The 17,807-nt window shown below is 49.0% G+C and overlaps 1 pseudogene; it reads left to right on the top strand.

Annotated features, from left to right (window-relative positions):
* The window catches only part of LOC127922338 (RNA binding protein fox-1 homolog 1-like), a 54,265-nt pseudogene extending 37,484 nt beyond the window's left edge, over nt 1-16,781 (top strand).
* The last annotated feature ends 1,026 nt before the right edge of the window (nt 16,782-17,807 follow it).

The following is a 17,807-nucleotide window of genomic DNA, read 5'->3' on the forward strand; positions in this document are numbered from 1 at the left end:
CCTCTCTGTCTCCTCTCTACTCTCCTCTCTCCTACCTCCTGTCTCTGCATCCTCTCTACCTCTCTGTCTCTACCTCTCTCCCTCTCTCTGTCTCTACTCTCTCTCCTCCTCCTCCTCTCTGTCTCTACCTCTCTACTCTACCTCTCTGTCTCTGTCTACCTCTCTCTACCTCTCTGTCTCTGTCTCTCCCCTCTCTGTCTCTCCTCTCTCTCTACCTCTCTGTCTCTCCTCCTCTCTCTACCTCTCTGTCTCTGTCTCTCCCTCTCTGTCTCTGTCTCTACCTCTCTCTCTCCTCCTCTCTCTCTCTCTACCTCTCTCTACCTCTCTGTCTCTACCTCTCTCTCTACCTCTCTATCTCTGTCTCTACCTCTCTATCTCTCTACCTTTCTCTCTTACACACTCTTTCTCGAATGCTCGCTACGCTCAAATTCACGTGACTTTCTTTTGGCTTGTGGTTGAGTTGGTTGTTTCTTGAAGCTGTGTTCTGATTGTATGTTTTCTCTTGTGTGTTATGGCGTGTTTTACCACTCAGTGTCTCAGTCTAGCTGCTAGCGTGATGATGACTGATGATGCGTGATCCAATCTGATTGGTTGAGACATGCACTGACTCGTTGCACCTCTACTCTGGGACTGTGGAACCCGTTGATTGTGTTTTTGGACCACAATGCATCCTGTTTTTTTATTATTTTCCCTTCTGTTAGCTGACTTCAAGCTGGAATGACTTGATTGATTGACTGATTCATTGATTGGTTGATTTGATCAGTTTTTTTTTATTTCTGTTTTGATTTCTGTTTTGATTTGGTTGATGACTCTGATTGTTGTTGCTATGACGCTCCAGGCTTGGTGAGGTGGAGTGTGAATGCTAAATGTCGCTTTGTGTCTGTCTGATGGTTCTCCTTACTCTGGTAGATGACTGGATGTTGCAGCTCCAAACATGTCTGTCCTCCTCCTTCTCCATGTTGTTTGTTAGTTGTTTCCCTCCTGATCGTTCTTGTCCCTCTCCTCTGCATGCTCCTCCTCCTCCTCCTCCTCCTCCTCCTCCTCCTCCTCCTCCTCTTCCTGATCCTCCTCCTGTAGGAATCCTCCTCCTCCTCCTCCTCCTCCTCTTCCTGATCCCCTCCTCCCTCCTCCTCCTCCTCCTCCTCCTCCTCCTCCAGCATCCTCCTCCTCCTCCTCCTCCCTCCTCCTCCTCCTCCCTAGGGACTCCTCCTCCTCCTCCTCCTCCTCCTCCTCTGCATGCTCCTCCTCCCTCCTCCTCCTCCTCCTCCTCCCTCCTAGGGACTCCTCTGCATGCTCCTCCCTCCTCCTCCTCCTCCTCCTCCTCCTCCTCCTCCTCCTCCTCTGCATGCTCCTCCTCCTCCTCCTCCTCTGCATGCTCCTCTCCTCCTCCTCCTCCTCCTCCTCTGCATGCTCCTCCTCCTCCTCCTCCTCTCCTCCTCCTCCTCCTCCTCCTCCTCCTCTGCATCCTCTCCTCCTCCTCCTCCCTCCCTCCTCCTCTGCATGGTCCTCCTCCTCCTCCTCCTCCTCTGCATGCTCCTCCTCCTCCTCCTCCTCCTCCTCCTCCTCTCCTCCTCCTCCTCTCCTCCTCCTCCTCCTCCTCTGCATGCTCCTCCTCCTCCCTCCTCCTCCCTCCTCCTCTGCATGCTCCTCCTCCTCCTCCTCCTCCTCCTCCTCTGCATGCTCCTCCTCCTCCTCCTCCTCCTCCTCCTCCTCCTCCTCCTCCTGATGTGAATGCTCCTCCTCCTCCTCCTCCTCCTCTGCATGCTCCTCCTCCTCCTCCTCCTCCTCTGCATGCTCCTCCTCCTCCTCCTCCTCTGCATGCTTTGACCTCCTCCTCCTCCTCTGCATGCTCCTCCTCCTCCTCCTCCGTTAAAGGGGTTAAGACTCTCCTCTGCATGCTCCTCCTCCTCCTCCTCCTCCTCCTCCTCCATATTACAACACAGGGTTTGTTTGATTGTTTGTTTGTTACGTTTCATCTCCTTTTTGAGGATCAGAACAGTATTAAGCTGTAAATCTTTTACCATGAAAATATAATATTTTGTTAATTAGCTTTGTATTGAAGTCTTTACTACTTAAGGGTTTGTGACCTGTTAAGTTAAAAGGGACACATTGTGGGATGTAGGAATGATATGACAGCATGCTGCTCTCTAGAACCCAACCAAGTTGATAAAGGGTTTTGGGGACACATTGATGTAGGAATGATATGACAGCATGCTGCTCTCCAGAACCCAACCAAGTTAAAAGGGTTTTGGGGGACACATTGATGTAGGAATGATATGACAGCATGCTGCTCTCTAGAACCCAACCAAGTTAAAGGGTTTTGGGGGACACATTGATGTAGGAATGATATGACAGCATGCTGCTCTCCAGAACCCAACCAAGTTAAAGGGTTTTGGGGGACACATTGATGTAGGAATGATATGACAGCATGCTGCTCTCTAGAACCCAACCAAGTTAAAAGGGTTTGGGGACACATTGATGTAGGAATGATATGACAGCATGCTGCTCTCTAGAACCCAACCAAGTTCTGTTGGGTTTTAATATGCTGCACTCTGACTGCTGTTGGAAACGCTCTGATACAAGCCTGTCTGTGATAGGTCAACAATGCAACGGCACGGGTAATGACCAATAAGAAGACAGTCAATCCTTATGCAAATGGTAAGACTCACCGGGCCTCCGTGGGAGGGGTTTAAGACTCACTGGGCCTCTGTGGGAGGGGTTTAAGACTCACCGGGCCTCCGTGGGAGGGGTTTAAGACTCACTGGGCCTCTGTGGGAGGGGTTTAAGACTCACCGGGCCTCTGTGGGAGGGGTTTAAGACTCACCGGGCCTCCGTGGGAGGGGTTTAAGACTCACTGGGCCTCTGTGGGAGGGGTTTAAGACTCACCGGGCCTCTGTGGGAGGGGTTTAAGACTCACCGGGCCTCTGTGGGAGGGGTTTAAGACTCACCGGGCCTCCGTGGGAGGGGTTTAAGACTCACCGGGCCTCCGTGGGAGGGGTTTAAGACTCACCGGGCCTCTGTGGGAGGGGTTTAAGACTCACCGGGCCTCTGTGGGAGGGGTTTAAGACTCACAGGGCCTCTGTGGGAGGGGTTTAAGACTCACCGGGCCTCTCTGGGAGGGGTTTAAGACTCACCGGGCCTCTGTGGGAGGGGTTTAAGACTCACCGGGCCTCTGTGGGAGGGGTTTAAGACTCACCGGGCCTCTGTGGGAGGGGTTTAAGACTCACCGGGCCTCTGTGGGAGGGGTTTAAGACTCACCGGGCCTCTGTGGGAGGGGTTTAAGACTCACTGGGCCTCTGTGGGAGGGGTTTAAGACTCACCGGGCCTCTGTGGGAGGGGTTTAAGACTCACCGGGCCTCTGTGGGAGGGGTTTAAGACTCACCGGGCCTCTGTGGGAGGGGTTTAAGACTCACCGGGCCTCTGTGGGAGGGGTTTAAGACTCACCGGGCCTCTGTGGGAGGGGTTTAAGACTCACCGGGCCTCTGTGGGAGGGGTTTAAGACTCACCGGGCCTCTGTGGGAGGGGTTTAAGACTCACCGGGCCTCTGTGGGAGGGGTTTAAGACTCACTGGGCCTCTGTGGGAGGGGTTTAAGACTCACTGGGCCTCTGTGGGAGGGGTTTAAGACTCACCGGGCCTCTGTGGGAGGGGTTTAAGACTCACCGGGCCTCCGTGGGAGGGGTTTAAGACTCACCGGGCCTCCGTGGGAGGGGTTTAAGACTCACCGGGCCTCTGTGGGAGGGGTTTAAGACTCACCGGGCCTCTGTGGGAGGGGTTTAAGACTCACCGGGCCTCTGTGGGAGGGGTTTAAGACTCACCAGGCCTCTGTGGGAGGGGTTTAAGACTCACCGGGCCTCTGTGGGAGGGGTTTAAGACTCACCGGGCCTCCGTGGGAGGGGTTTAAGACTCACTGGGCCTCTGTGGGAGGGGTTTAAGACTCACCGGGCCTCTGTGGGAGGGGTTTAAGACTCACTGGGCCTCTGTGGGAGGGGTTTAAGACTCACTGGGCCTCTGTGGGAGGGGTTTAAGACTCACTGGGCCTCTGTGGGAGGGGTTTAAGACTCACTGGGCCTCTGTGGGAGGGGTTTAAGACTCACTGGGCCTCTGTGGGAGGGGTTTAAGACTCACCGGGCCTCTGTGGGAGGGGTTTAAAACCACTGATATGTTTTGCCTTTATCTTCTAGAATATTTTCACTTCTATCCTGTGGCAACAGCTGCTCAGTTTAATTTTTTATCTCCTTCTCGGGCCTCTGTCTCCTGCTCTCCGGGCCTCCTCTCTCTCTCTGGCCTCTCTGGGAGGGTTTACTCACGGGCCTCTGTGGGAGGGTTTAAGACTCACTCTCTCTCTCTCTCTCTCTCTGGGTTTAAGACTCACCGGGCCTCTGTGGGAGGTTTAATTTGTTTTAAGATCGGGCCTCTGTCTCACAGGGCCTCTCTCTTTCTCTCTCTCTCTCTAGGAGGGGTTTCTCACCGGGCCTCTCTGGGAGGGTCTCACTGGGCCTCTGTTCTGATATGTTTTGCCTCTCTCTCACTTCTCTCTGCAACAGCTGCTCAGTTTCTCTCTCTCTCTCTCTCTCTCTCTCTCTGTCTCTCTCTCTCTCTCTCTCTCTCTCTCTCTCTCTCTCTCTCTCTCTCTCTCTCTCTCTCTGTCTCTCTCTCTCTCTCTCTCTCTCTCTCTCTCTCTCTCTCTCTCTCTCCAGGGTGGAAGTTGAACCCAGTCGTCTGCAGTCTCAGTCCAGAGTTCTATGCAGGTAAGAGGACAGAAGCCTAGTCATTAACTGTGTTCCGAGTCTTTAGGTCTTAGACATCCACATCTCATGATTCAGAGAACCACATCCACAACACATGATTCAGAGAACCACATCCACATCACATGATTCAGAGAACCACATCCACAACACATGATTCAGAGAACCACATCCACAACACATGATTCAGAGAACAGGTAAGATGACAGAAGCCCACATCACATGATTCAGAGGAAGACATCCACATCACATGATTCAGAGAACCACATCCACATCACATGATTCAGAGAACCACATCCACATCACATGATTCAGAGAACCACATCCACATCACATGATTCAGAGAACCACATCCACATCACATGATTCAGAGAACCACATCCACATCACATGATTCAGAGAACCACATCCACATCACATGATTCAGCAGTACTCTGGGTGGTCAGGTCATTGGTGTACATTATACATTGGGTAATCCTGAAAGCTGATTGGATTAAAAAAATGCATTCCAACCAGTGTCTATTCCACAAATTACCACCGTCTAAATCTATGATGTTAAAATGCCCATTTATTCTGTTCCGTCTGACTATCTCATCAGCCCAGCCAGGCAATTTATAAACTTGTTCTCCCCTACAAAAGGCATCTAGACAATATCTCACATTTCTTTAAGACGAACATATAGTTTTCAACAGCAGAGATTTATAAAAATCTTGCTGTCTGTCTCTCTGACATTTACAACATTGTTTCAGTATTCAAATTTGATCTCCAGCTGTCGCATAGTAATGACCGTGTCAGGATGAGACAGACGGGCAGGCAGCTCTTCTGGTTCATAGGCACATGATTACTGCGTACAACAACAGCTGTAGGATCAGCAGAGGCATTCGGGGCAGTTAGAGGGGCATACATTAGGTTACATTGTGTCTACCTGGTATAATGTACATTTGCTGAAGCATTATGATAACTCAGCGACACAATGGTATTGATTAGCTGAGCTGGGCTTGGGTCATTGATGAGTGATTGTCTCAACGCAGCCTTATAGTGCTGTGAAAGGACCCAGGAACCTGCGTCACGATGGTAGGGATTAGCTGAGCTGGGCTTGGGTCATTGATAAGTCATTGTCTCAATGCAGCCTTATAGTGCTGTGAAAGGACCCAGGAACCTGCCACGATGGTAGGGATTGATTTGGGTGGATCCCATCCTGATATAGTGCTGTGAACCCAAAGGATGCCAGGAACCCAGATGATTTGGGTGGATCCCATCCTCCTTATAGTGCTGTGAAAGGACCCAGGAACCCAGATGATTTGGGTGGATCCCATCCTCCTTATAGTGCTGTGAAAGGATCCAGGAACCCAGATGATTTGGGTGGATCCCATCCTCCTTATAGTGCTGTGAAAGGACCCAGGAACCCAGATGATTTGGGTGGATCCCATCCTCCTTATAGTGCTGTGAAAGGACCCAGGAACCCAGATGATTTGGGTGGATCCCATCCTCCTTATAGTGCTGTGAAAAAATGATGTTTTGTTTCCTTATAGTGCTGTGAAAGGTCCAATGAACCCAGATGATTTGGGTGGATCCCATCCTCCTTATAGTGCTGTGAAAACAATGAACCCAGATGATTTGGGTGGATCCCATCCTCCAACGACCCAGGAACCCTGCTTATAAGTCTGTGAAAGGATCCAGGAACCCAGATGAGCCTTATAGTTGTGAAAGGATCCAATGAACCCAGAATTTGGGTGGATCCCTGCTGATGAGTGTCCTCCTTATAAAAATGTGTTTTGTTTCAAAAGGTGTTAATATTGTCAAAGTTACAGAGCTGCAATCACAGTGAAGAGCAGATATGCTAAAGTGTTCAATGTCTCGATTGATATGATGTGTCTTTTGTTAGCAGAGAGTCAATCAGCTCTTTAAAATCCAGTTTCAACTGTTCAGAGCTGCCCTTCATAATGTAATTAAACCCCCCGACGTTGACATTGACATCGTAGGCACTGCAGTCGCAGTCGAAGGTGCAGGGAAGATCAGGCTCCAAGACGGTGAAACTATGTGCTGTTGGTATCCGCTCCTCTCGTTGGGAGGCCGTTGTCCTCGGCATCCCACGGCTCAGTGACATGCGGCCACCGTTGAATGTCTTGCTCCTCTCGCTGTGCTCCTTCGACGCCACGTTCAGATGGGGGAGCTCCGGGCAACACCGGCTCAGTCGGATAACGACAAAACGACAAGGCGGGAGATGCATCCAACGAGCGCAAGTGACCTCCAGCCACCGCATAGAAAATGTAAACATTCCGCTCTGCTCACCAGTTTCTTACACCGGCTGGCGACCGGCGTGATCAGATGGGGAGCATAATCTCGGCAAGTAAACACCGTTGTAACCAGTGATCCGGATTGTCCCAGAAAAAGCGACAGATACGGAGATCATCACTAAGGCCAGAGCAACGCAATTTGAGCCCACCAAGGCCACACCTACCTGGGATGAAATGCCCATTCAAGGCTCACACCACCCTAGGTTGAAATGCCCACCAAGGTCACACCAACCTGGGATGAAAACCCCAACCATAGGCCACACCAACCTGGGATGAAATGCCCACCAAGGCCACACCAACCTGGGAGAATAAAGCGTTGGATACAGGTCCCACAGGCCAACCAATTTGGGATGAAATGCCCACCAAGGCCACACCAACCTGGGATGAAATGCCCACCAAGGCCACACCAACCTGGGATGAAATGCCCACCAAGGCCACACCAACCTGGGATGAAATGCCCACCAAGGCCACACCAACCTGGGATGAAATGCCCACCAAGGCCACACCACCCTAGGATGAAATGCCCACCAAGGCCACACCACCCTAGGATGAAATGCCCACCAAGGCCACACCAACCTGGGATGAAATGCCCACCAAGGCCACACCAACCTGGGTTGAAATGCCCACCAAGGCCACACCAACCTGGGATGAAATGCCCACCAAGGCCACACCAACCTGGGATGAAATGCCCACCTGGCCCACACCACCCTGGGATGAAATGCCCACCAAGGCCACACCACCCTAGGATGAAATGCCCACCAAGGCCACACCAACCTGGGATGAAATGCCCACCAAGGCCACACCAACCTGGGATGAAATGCCCACCAAGGCCACACCAACCAAGGATGAAATGCCCACCAAGGCCACACCAACCTGGGATGAAATGCCCACCAAGGCCACACCAACCTGGGATGAAATGCCCACCAAGGCCACACCAACCTGGGTTGAAATGCCCACCAAGGCCACACCAACCTGGGATGAAATGCCCACCAAGGCCACACCAACCTGGGATGAAATGCCCACCAAGGCCACACCAACCTGGGATGAAATGCCCACCAAGGCCACACCAACCTGGGTTAATTGAAACAATGCTTTAGTGCAGTACAGAATAATCAGAAGACAGTGGTAACAAATAGATATTAATAGAGTAGAGGGGTAGAAATACTCCCTCGCACACACACACGCACGCACACACGCACGCACGCACACACGCACGCACGCACGCACGCACGCACGCCAAGCATTTTAAGACTCGGAGAGGATTTCTTCCTCTTTCTATGTCTTTTTTCCATATATATCTCTTTGGCATGTGCGCGCGCGTGCGTGCGTGTGTGTGTGTGTGTGTGTGTGTGTGTGTGTGTGTGTGTGTGTGTGTGTGTGTGTGTGTGTGTGTGTGTGTGTGTGTGTGTGTGTGTGTGTGTGTGTGTGTGTGTGTGTGTGTGTGCGCATGCATGCGTGTTTTTTACCTTGGCTGTACCATTCCTGACCTTCTGTCCTCTCCTGTCATTACCCTCTCTCTCATTATGGTGAAAAATATCATCCTGATTTATCATTATATGAACAAAGTCAGGAAGAAGGACATAGAGAGACAGAGAGAGAGAAAGAGAGAGATAAAGAGCGCGAGAGAGACAGAGAGAGAGAAAAAGAGAGATAAATAGCGAGAGTGAGAGAGAGACTTAGATAGACAGAGAGAGAGAGAGAGAGAGAGAGAAAGAGAGAGAGAGAGAGAGACATAGATAGACAGAGAGAGAGACATTAGATAGACAGAGAGAGAGACATAGATAGACAGAGGGAGAAAGAGCTGAGATAGAGAGACAGACAGAGAGACAGAGAGAGAGAGAGAGACAGAGAGAGACCTAAATTGTCTTGTCAAGGGCGTCATGGGGCTGAACTATATTTTGTAAATTGAAATCAATATGTTTCATTTCTCCAGTCATTCTCCTAATTCAGTGAACATTCTTTTAATTACAAGATCCTCCGTATCGATTCACTTTGTCTCACCTTTCAAATCCCCCAAACACCATTACGCTTGTGTGTGTCTGTGTGTCTGTATGTTCGTGCACCCATGTGTGTGTGTGTGTGTGTGTGTGTGTGTGCGCGTGTGTGTGTTGTGTGTGTGTGTGTGTCAGTGTGTGTCAGTGTGTGTTGGGCCTACTTTAGGTTCTCCTGTCTCTCCCTTCTCTTCTGTGATTAATGAGGGCATCATGAATACGTGCTGATTGCTTCAGGACACTGGGAGTTGGGTCGGCTCACTAGACTGTTGTTGAGACGTGCTGATTGTGTCAGGACACTGGGAGTTGGGTCGGCTCACTAGACTGTTGTTGAGACGTGCTGATTGTGTCAGGACACTGGGAGTTGGGTCGGCTCACTAGACTGTTGTTGAGACGTGCTGATTGTGTCAGGACACTGGGAGTTGGGTCGGCTCACTAGACTGTTGTTGAGACGTGCTGATTGTGTCAGGACACTGGGAGTTGGGTCGGCTCACTAGACTGTTGTTGAGACGTGCTGATTGCTTCAGGACACTGGGAGTTGGGTCGGCTCACTAGTCTGTTGTTGAGACGTGCTGATTGTGTCAGGACACTGGGAGTTGGGTCGGCTCACTAGACTGTTGTTGAGACGTGCTGATTGCTTCAGGACACTGGGAGTTGGGTCGGCTCACTAGTCTGTTGTTTGAGATGTGCTGATTGTGTCAGGACACTGGGAGTTGGGTCGGCTCACGAGACTGTTGTTTAGACGTGCTGATTGTGTCAGGACACTGGGAGTTGGGTCGGCTCACTAGACTGTTGTTGAGATGTGCTGATTGTTCAGGACACTGTTCTGGGAGTTGGGTCGGCTCACTAGACTGTTGTTTGAGATGTGCTGATTGTGTCAGGACACTGGGAGTGGGAGTTGGGTCGGCTCACTAGACTGTTGTTGAGACGTGTTGATTGTATCAGGACACTGGGAGTTGGGTCGGCTCACTAGACTGTTGTTGAGACGTGCTGATTGCTTCAGGACACTGGGAGTTGGGTCGGCTCACTACATTACATTTACATTTAAGTCATTTAGCAGACGCTCTTATCCAGAGCGACTTACAAATTGGTGCATTCACCTTATGACATCCAGTGGAACAGCCACTTTACAATAGTGCATCTAAATCTTTTAAGGGGGGTGAGAAGGATTACTTTATCCTATCCTAGGTATTCCTTAAAGAGGTGGGGTTTCAGGTGTCTCCGGAAGGTGGTGATTGACTCCGCTGTCCTGGCGTCGTGAGGGAGTTTGTTCCACCATTGGGGGGCCAGAGCAGCGAACAGTTTTGACTGGGCTGAGCGGGAACTGTACTTCCTCAGTGGTAGGGAGGTGAGCAGGCCAGAGGTGGATGAACGCAGTGCCCTTGTTTGGGTGTAGGGCCTGATCAGAGCCTGGAGGTACTGAGGTGCCGTTCCCCTCACAGCTCCGTAGGCAAGCACCATGGTCTTGTAGCGGATGCGAGCTTCAACTGGAAGCCAGTGGAGAGAGCGGAGGAGCGGGGGTGACGTGAGAGAACTTGGGAAGGTTGAACACCAGACGGGCTGCGGCGTTCTGGATGAGTTGTAGGGGTTTAATGGCACAGGCAGGGAGCCCAGCCAACAGCGAGTTGCAGTAATCCAGACGGGAGATGACAAGTGCCTGGATTAGGACCTGCGCCGCTTCCTGTGTGAGGCAGGGTCGTACTCTGCGGATGTTGTAGAGCATGAACCTACAGGAACGGGCCACCGCCTTGATGTTAGTTGAGAACGACAGGGTGTTGTCCAGGATCACGCCAAGGTTCTTAGCGCTCTGGGAGGAGGACACAATGGAGTTGTCAACCGTGATGGCGAGATCATGGAACGGGCAGTCCTTCCCCGGGAGGAAGAGCAGCTCCGTCTTGCCGAGGTTCAGCTTGAGGTGGTGATCCGTCATCCACACTGATATGTCTGCCAGACATGCAGAGATGCGATTCGCCACCTGGTCATCAGAAGGGGGAAACACTAGACTGTTGTTGAGACGTGCTGATTGCTTCAGGACACTGGGAGTTGGGTCGGCTCACTAGACTGTTGTTTAGATGTGCTTTAACTCTCCTGTCTGTAATCTATAACAACCCTCATCTCTTTACTCTCCTGTCTGTAATCTATAACAACCCTCATCTCTTTACTCTCCTGTCTGTAATCTATAACAACCCTCATCCCTTTCACTCTCCTGTCTGTAATCTATAACAACCCTCATCTCTTTACTCTCCTGTCTGTAATCTATAACAACCCTCATCCCTTTCACTCTCCTGTCTGTAATCTATAACAACCCTCATCTCTTTACTCTCCTGTCTGTAATCTATAACAACCCTCATCCCTTTACTCTCCTGTCTGTAATCTATAACAACCCTCATCCCTTTACTCTCCTGTCTGTAATCTATAACAACCTCATCCCTTTACTCTCCTGTCTGTAATCTATAACAACCCTCATCCCTTTACTCTCCTGTCTGTAATCTATAACAACCCTCATCCCTTTACTCTCCTGTCTGTAATCTATAACAACCCTCATCCCACTCTCCTGTCTGTAATCTATAACAACCCTCATCTCTGTAATCTTAACAACCCTCTGTCTGTAATCTCATCAACAACCCTCATCTCCTGTAATCTTCATCAACAACCCTCATCTCTGTAATCTATAACAACCCTCATCCAACCTCATCTACCTGTAATCTATAACAACCTCATTAACAACCCCTGTCTGTAATCTCCAACAACCCTCATAACAACCCTCATCCTGTAATCTCCAACAACCCTTACTCTCCTGTAATCTGAACAACCCTCATCAACAACCCTCATCTCTGTAATCTTAACAACCCTCATCCCTGTAATCTTCAACAACCCTCATCAACAACCCTCCTGTCTGTAATCTTCAACAACCCTCATCTACCTGTAATCTCCAACAACCCTCATCAACAACCCTCATCTACCTGTAATCTATAACAACCCTCATCAACAACCCTCATCTACCTGTAATCTTCAACAACCCTCATCTACCTCTGTCAACAACCCTCATCAACAAATCCCTTAATCCTACCTTCCAACAACCCTCATCAACAACCCTCATCTACCTGTAATCTCCAACAACCCTCATCAACAACCCTCATCTACCTGTAATCTATAACAACCTCATCTCAACCCTCATCTACCTGTAATCTATAACAACCCTCATCAACAACCTCATCTACCTGTAATCTCCAACAACCCTATCAACAACCCTCATCTACCTGTAACAACAACCCTCATCTCAACCCTCATCTACCTGTAATCTTCAACAACCCTCATCAACAACCCTCATCTACCTGTAATCTCCAACAACCCTCATCAACAACCCTCATCTACCTGTAATCTCCAACAACCCTCATCAACAACCCTCATCTACCTGTAATCTCCAACAACCCTCATCAACAACCCTCATCTACCTGTAATCTAACAACCCTCATCAACAACCCTCATCTACCTGTAATCTCCAACAACCCTCATTAACAACCCTCATCTACCTGTAATCTATAACAACCCTCATCAACAACCCTCATCTACCTGTAATCTCCAACAACCCTCATCAACAACCCTCATCTACCTGTAATCTCCAACAACCATCATCAACAACCCTCATCTACCTGTAATCTATAACAACCCTCATCAACATCTACCATCCAACAACCCTCATCTACCTGTAATCTCCAACAACCATCATCAACAACCCTCATCTACCTGTAATCTCCAACAACCCTCATCTACCTGTAATCTCCAACAACCCTCATCTACCTGTAATCTCCAACAACCAATCAACAACCCTCATCTACCTGTAATCTCCAACAACCCTCATACCAACAACCCTCATCTACCTGTAATCTCCAACAACCATCCTCAACAACATCTACCCTCATCTACCTGTAATCTCCAACAACCTCATCAACAACCCTCATCTACCTGTAATCTCCAACAACCCTCATCTACCTGTAATCTCAACAACCCTCATCTACCTGTAATCTCCAACAAATCTCAACAACCCTCATCTACCTGTAATCTTCACCAACCCTCTTCACTTTAACTGTCCTACCTGTAATCCATAACAACTCTAATTACTTAATCTTGTGGCTGCTGTCCCTGTACAGCGATCAACATCAGCGGAAATTTCAGTGACAACTAATAGTACTCGATACAACTCAAACTTTAATTAAAACACACATGCAGGGTACTCAATTAAAGCTACACTCGTTGTGAATCTAGCCAACATGTCAGAATTTTAAAATGGTTTTCGGCGAAAGCATGAGAAGCTATTATCTGATTGCATGCAACCCCCGGAATACCCAAAGGGGACGTAAACAGCATAACAGAATAATAGCGTAGCCGGCGCTACACAAAACGCAGAAATAAAATATAAAACATTCATTACCTTTGACGAGCTTCTTTGTTGGCACTCCAAGATGTCCCATAAACATCACAATTGGGTCTTTTTTCGATTAAATCCGTCCATGTATACCCAAAATGTCCATTTATGAAGCCCGTCTGATCAGGGAAAAACAGCTTTCAAAAACACAACGCCATTTTTAAAAAATTAAAAACATTGCCTATAAACTTTGACAAAACACTTCAAACTACTTTTGTAATCCAACTTTAGGTGTTAGTAAACGTTAATAATCTATCAAATTGATCACGGGCGATCTGTATTCGATAGCAGCAAGTCTTGAAATCATGGTCCATATTCTCCCTTTCATGACTTCCTCTGAGGGACCCGAAGACAGGAAGTGCCTATTCCTCATCCCACCAAAGGATAAACTTCAACTCAAATGCCAGTACTGGGGACATTGTGTGGAAGCTGTAGGCATTGTAAACTGCACTCTATCTATTTTCCCTTGCCATAGACAATACAGAGACTGGCGGAGGGATATTTTTTGTGTTTTTGGTGAACAGTTTTCCTTGGGATTTTGCCTCCCTACACACATTCTGTTATAGTCACAGACATGATTTAACCAGTTTTAGAGACTTCAGAGTGTTTTCTATCCACACATACTAATCATATGCAAATACTATATTCCTGGCATGAGTAGCGGGACGTTGAAATTTTGCACGATTTTTAACCAAAAGCGGCAAAAATTCACAGCCTCCTTAAAAGGTTTTAATTAATATCTATCCTACACACACACACACACACACACACACACACACACACACACACACACACACACGTCTCTGTCATGCAGACTGTGTCTTTCTCCATCTGATTTTCCTCTCTCTTTTCTGTATGGAGTGTTGAAAGGTTCTGACCACTTGGAGTGTTGAAAGGTTCTGACCACTTGGAGTGTTGAAAGGTTCCAACCACTTGGAGTGTTGAAAGGTTCCAACCACTTGGAGTGTTGAAAGGTTCGACCACTTGGAGTGTTGAAAGGTTCCGACCACTTGGAGTGTTGAAAGGTTCCGACCACTTGGAGTGTTGAAAGGTTCTGACCACTTGGAGTGTTGAAAGGTTCCAACCACTCTGGAGTGTTGAAAGGTTCCAACCACTTGGAGTGTTGAAAGGTTTGACCACTTGGAGTGTTGAAAGGTTCTGACCACTTGGAGTGTTGAAAGGTTCTGACCACTTGAGTGTTGAAAGGTTCCAACCACTTGGAGTGTTGAAAGGTTCCGACCACTTGGAGTGTTGAAAGGTTCCAACCACTTGGAGTGTTGAAAGGTTCTGACCACTTGGAGTGTTGAAAGGTTCCGACCACTTGGAGTGTTGAAAGGTTCTGACCACTTGGAGTGTTGAAAGGTTCCAACCACTTGGAGTGTTGAAAGGTTCCGACCACTTGGAGTGTTGCAAGGTTCTGACCACTTGAGTGTTGAAAGGTTCCAACCACTTGGAGTGTTGAAAGGTTCCGACCACTTGGAGTGTTGAAAGGTTCCACCACTGGAGTGTTGAAAGGTTCGACCACTTGGAGTGTTGCAAGGTTCTGACCACTTGGAGTGTTGAAAGGTTCTGACCACTTGGAGTGTTGCAAGGTTCTGACCACTTGGAGTGTTGAAAGGTTGACCCTTGAGTGTTGAAAGGACCACTTGGAGTGTTGAAAGGTTCCGACCACTTGGAGTGTTGAAAGGTTCCGACCATTTGGAGTGTTGAAAGGTTCCGACTACTTGGAGTGTTGAAAGGTTCCTTACCACTTGGAGTGTTGAAAGGTTCTGACCACTTGGAGTGTTGAAAGGTTCCGACCACTTGGAGTGTTGAAAGGTTCTGACCACTTGGAGTGTTGAAAGGTTCCGACCACTTGGAGTGTTGAAAGGTTCTGACCACTTGGAGTGTTGAAAGGTTCTGACCACTTGAGTGTTGAAAGGTTCCAACCACTTGGAGTGTTGAAAGGTTCCAACCACTTGGAGTGTTGAAAGGTTCCGACCACTTGAGTGTTGAAAGGTTCTGACCACTTGGAGTGTTGAAAGGTTCTGACCACTTGGAGTGTTGAAAGGTTCACCACTTGGAGTGTTGAAAGGTTCTGACCACTTGGAGTGTTGAAAGGTTCCAACCACTTCTGGAGTGTTGAAAGGTTCCGACCACTTGGGTGTGGAGTGTTGAAAGGTTCCAACCACTTGGAGTGTTGAAAGGTTCCGACCACTTGGAGTGTTGAAAGGTTCCAACCACTGGGAGTGTTGAAGGTTCTGACCACTTGGAGTGTTGAAGGTTCGACCACTTGGAGTGTTGAAAGGTTCTGACCACTTGGAGTGTTGGAAAGGTTCTGACCACTTGGAATGTTGAAAGGTTCTGACCACTTGGAGTGTTGCAAGGTTCTGACCACTTGGAGTGTTGTACAAGGTTCTGACCACTTGGGAGTGTTTGAGTGCTTGAGTGTGATATACTTGATAGCACAGAAAAATGTTATCCGTTTCCAAGGTCACACAAAGCCTGTAGTGTATATTACCTGTCAGACTATGAGAACATTGACCCATCATCATAGTCTGTTATTGTTGTTGTCACATGCATAATACAATCAATAGGAAGATGTTTACCTTGTGACTCTCCTGTCAATATACCTGGTGTCTTTAGGACAGCCTGGTGTCTTTAGGGACAGCCTGGTGTCTTTAGGACAGCCTGGTGTCTTTAGGACAGCCTGGTCCAAAAATCACACTCTAATCCTGTTAACTCACTGGGTGTGTCCCAAATTACTCCTATTCCCTAGATAGTGCCCTATAAGCTGTAGTCAAAGTAGTGCACTATGTAGGGAATGGGGAGAGTGTTTGTTTTGTGCAGTTTTAGTATTTTAATATTTGACTTGAATCGGTGTAATCTGAATTTACAATTCATCTTGTTGCAATGTTTTACACAGAACACTGAAGCATTTCTCTGTGAAATGATAATCTCTCTCTCTCTCTCTATCCTCACCCCTTCTCTCTCTCTCTCTCTCTCTCTGTCTCCCTATCTCTCTCTCTCCTCTCTGATCTCTCTCTCTCTCCCTCTCTCTCTGTCTTTCTCTCACCCCTTCTCTCACTCTCTCTCTCTCTCTCTCTCTCTCTCTCTCTCTCTCTCTCTCTCCTCTCTCTCTCTCTCTCTCTGTCTCTCTCTCCCTCTCTCTCTCTGTCTCTCTCTCTCTGTCTCCCCCCTCCAGTACCGGGCTTCCCCTACTCAGCAGCCAGTGCTGCGGTGGCGGCCTACAGAGGGGCCCATCTAGGTCGAGGGCGTACGGTCTACAACACATTCAGAGCAGCTGCACCCCCACCTCACATCCCCACATACGGAGGGTGAGTATCCTCCCTTCTCTCTTTATCTTCTCTTTCTGTCTTTATTTGTGTATACCTCGCTCCTCTTGTTCCCTTTGTCTCTCTCTCTATCTTCCTCTTTTCTCTCTTTCTTTCGCTCTCTCTATCATCCTCCTTTCTCCTTTCTCTCTTCCTCTCTTTCTTTCTCTCTCTCTCTAGTTCTTCTTCTCTCTTTCTCTCTGTTTCTCTCTCTAACTGTCTCTCTGTGTCTGTATATGATGTGAAATGGGGTTTCGGGATAGAGGACAGAAGCAGTGCATGCTGATCTTACCCCACCAGAGAAAGCCACCCCATAGCATGGGACCGGGCCCAAAGACTCACCGACTCCTGTGAGATGACCGTCAGTCTGGGCTGGGGGTTCTGGGGGTTGTAGTGTTTGGTATGGAGTTGCCTCCAGACACTGGTCTAAGGTCCATTGTGTACCCTCCTATTGGTTAGGGTTAGGATTGGGGAAGGGGATCTGATCCTAGATCTGTAGCTAAGTAGAGCCCAGCCTCCCCCTCACCCCTCCCGCTTATAGCTCTCTGCTGTCTTTGGATTTGGAGACAGCCCAGGGGGCCTCCCCTTCCCTGCCCCCCATCACCCTCTCCCCTCATCCCCTAGAGGATGACCCTCTATACCTCTCTCCTCATCTTCCCTGCCCCCCATCCCCTAGAGGATGATAGCTCTAACAGGGGGGCCCTCCTCTCTCCTGCCCCCATCCCCTAGAGGATGACAGCTCTAACAGGGCCCCCTCATCCCCCCTAGAGGATGATAGCTCTGCCCCCCCTCATCCCCTAGAGGATGATAGCTCTAACAGCCCCCTCATCCCCTAGAGGATGATAGCTCTAACAGGGCCCCCTCATCCCCTAGAGGATGATAGCTCACAGGCCCCCTCATCCCCTAGAGGATGATAGCTCTAACAGGCTCCCCCCCTCATCCCCTAGAGGATGATAGCTCTAACAGACCCCGCCCCCTCATCCCCTAGAGGATGATAGCTCTAACAGACCCCCTCATCCCCTAGAGGATGATA

Source organism: Oncorhynchus keta, unplaced genomic scaffold, assembly GCF_023373465.1.
Source record: "Oncorhynchus keta strain PuntledgeMale-10-30-2019 unplaced genomic scaffold, Oket_V2 Un_contig_2534_pilon_pilon, whole genome shotgun sequence".
Classification (NCBI taxonomy): Eukaryota; Metazoa; Chordata; class Actinopteri; order Salmoniformes; family Salmonidae; genus Oncorhynchus; species Oncorhynchus keta.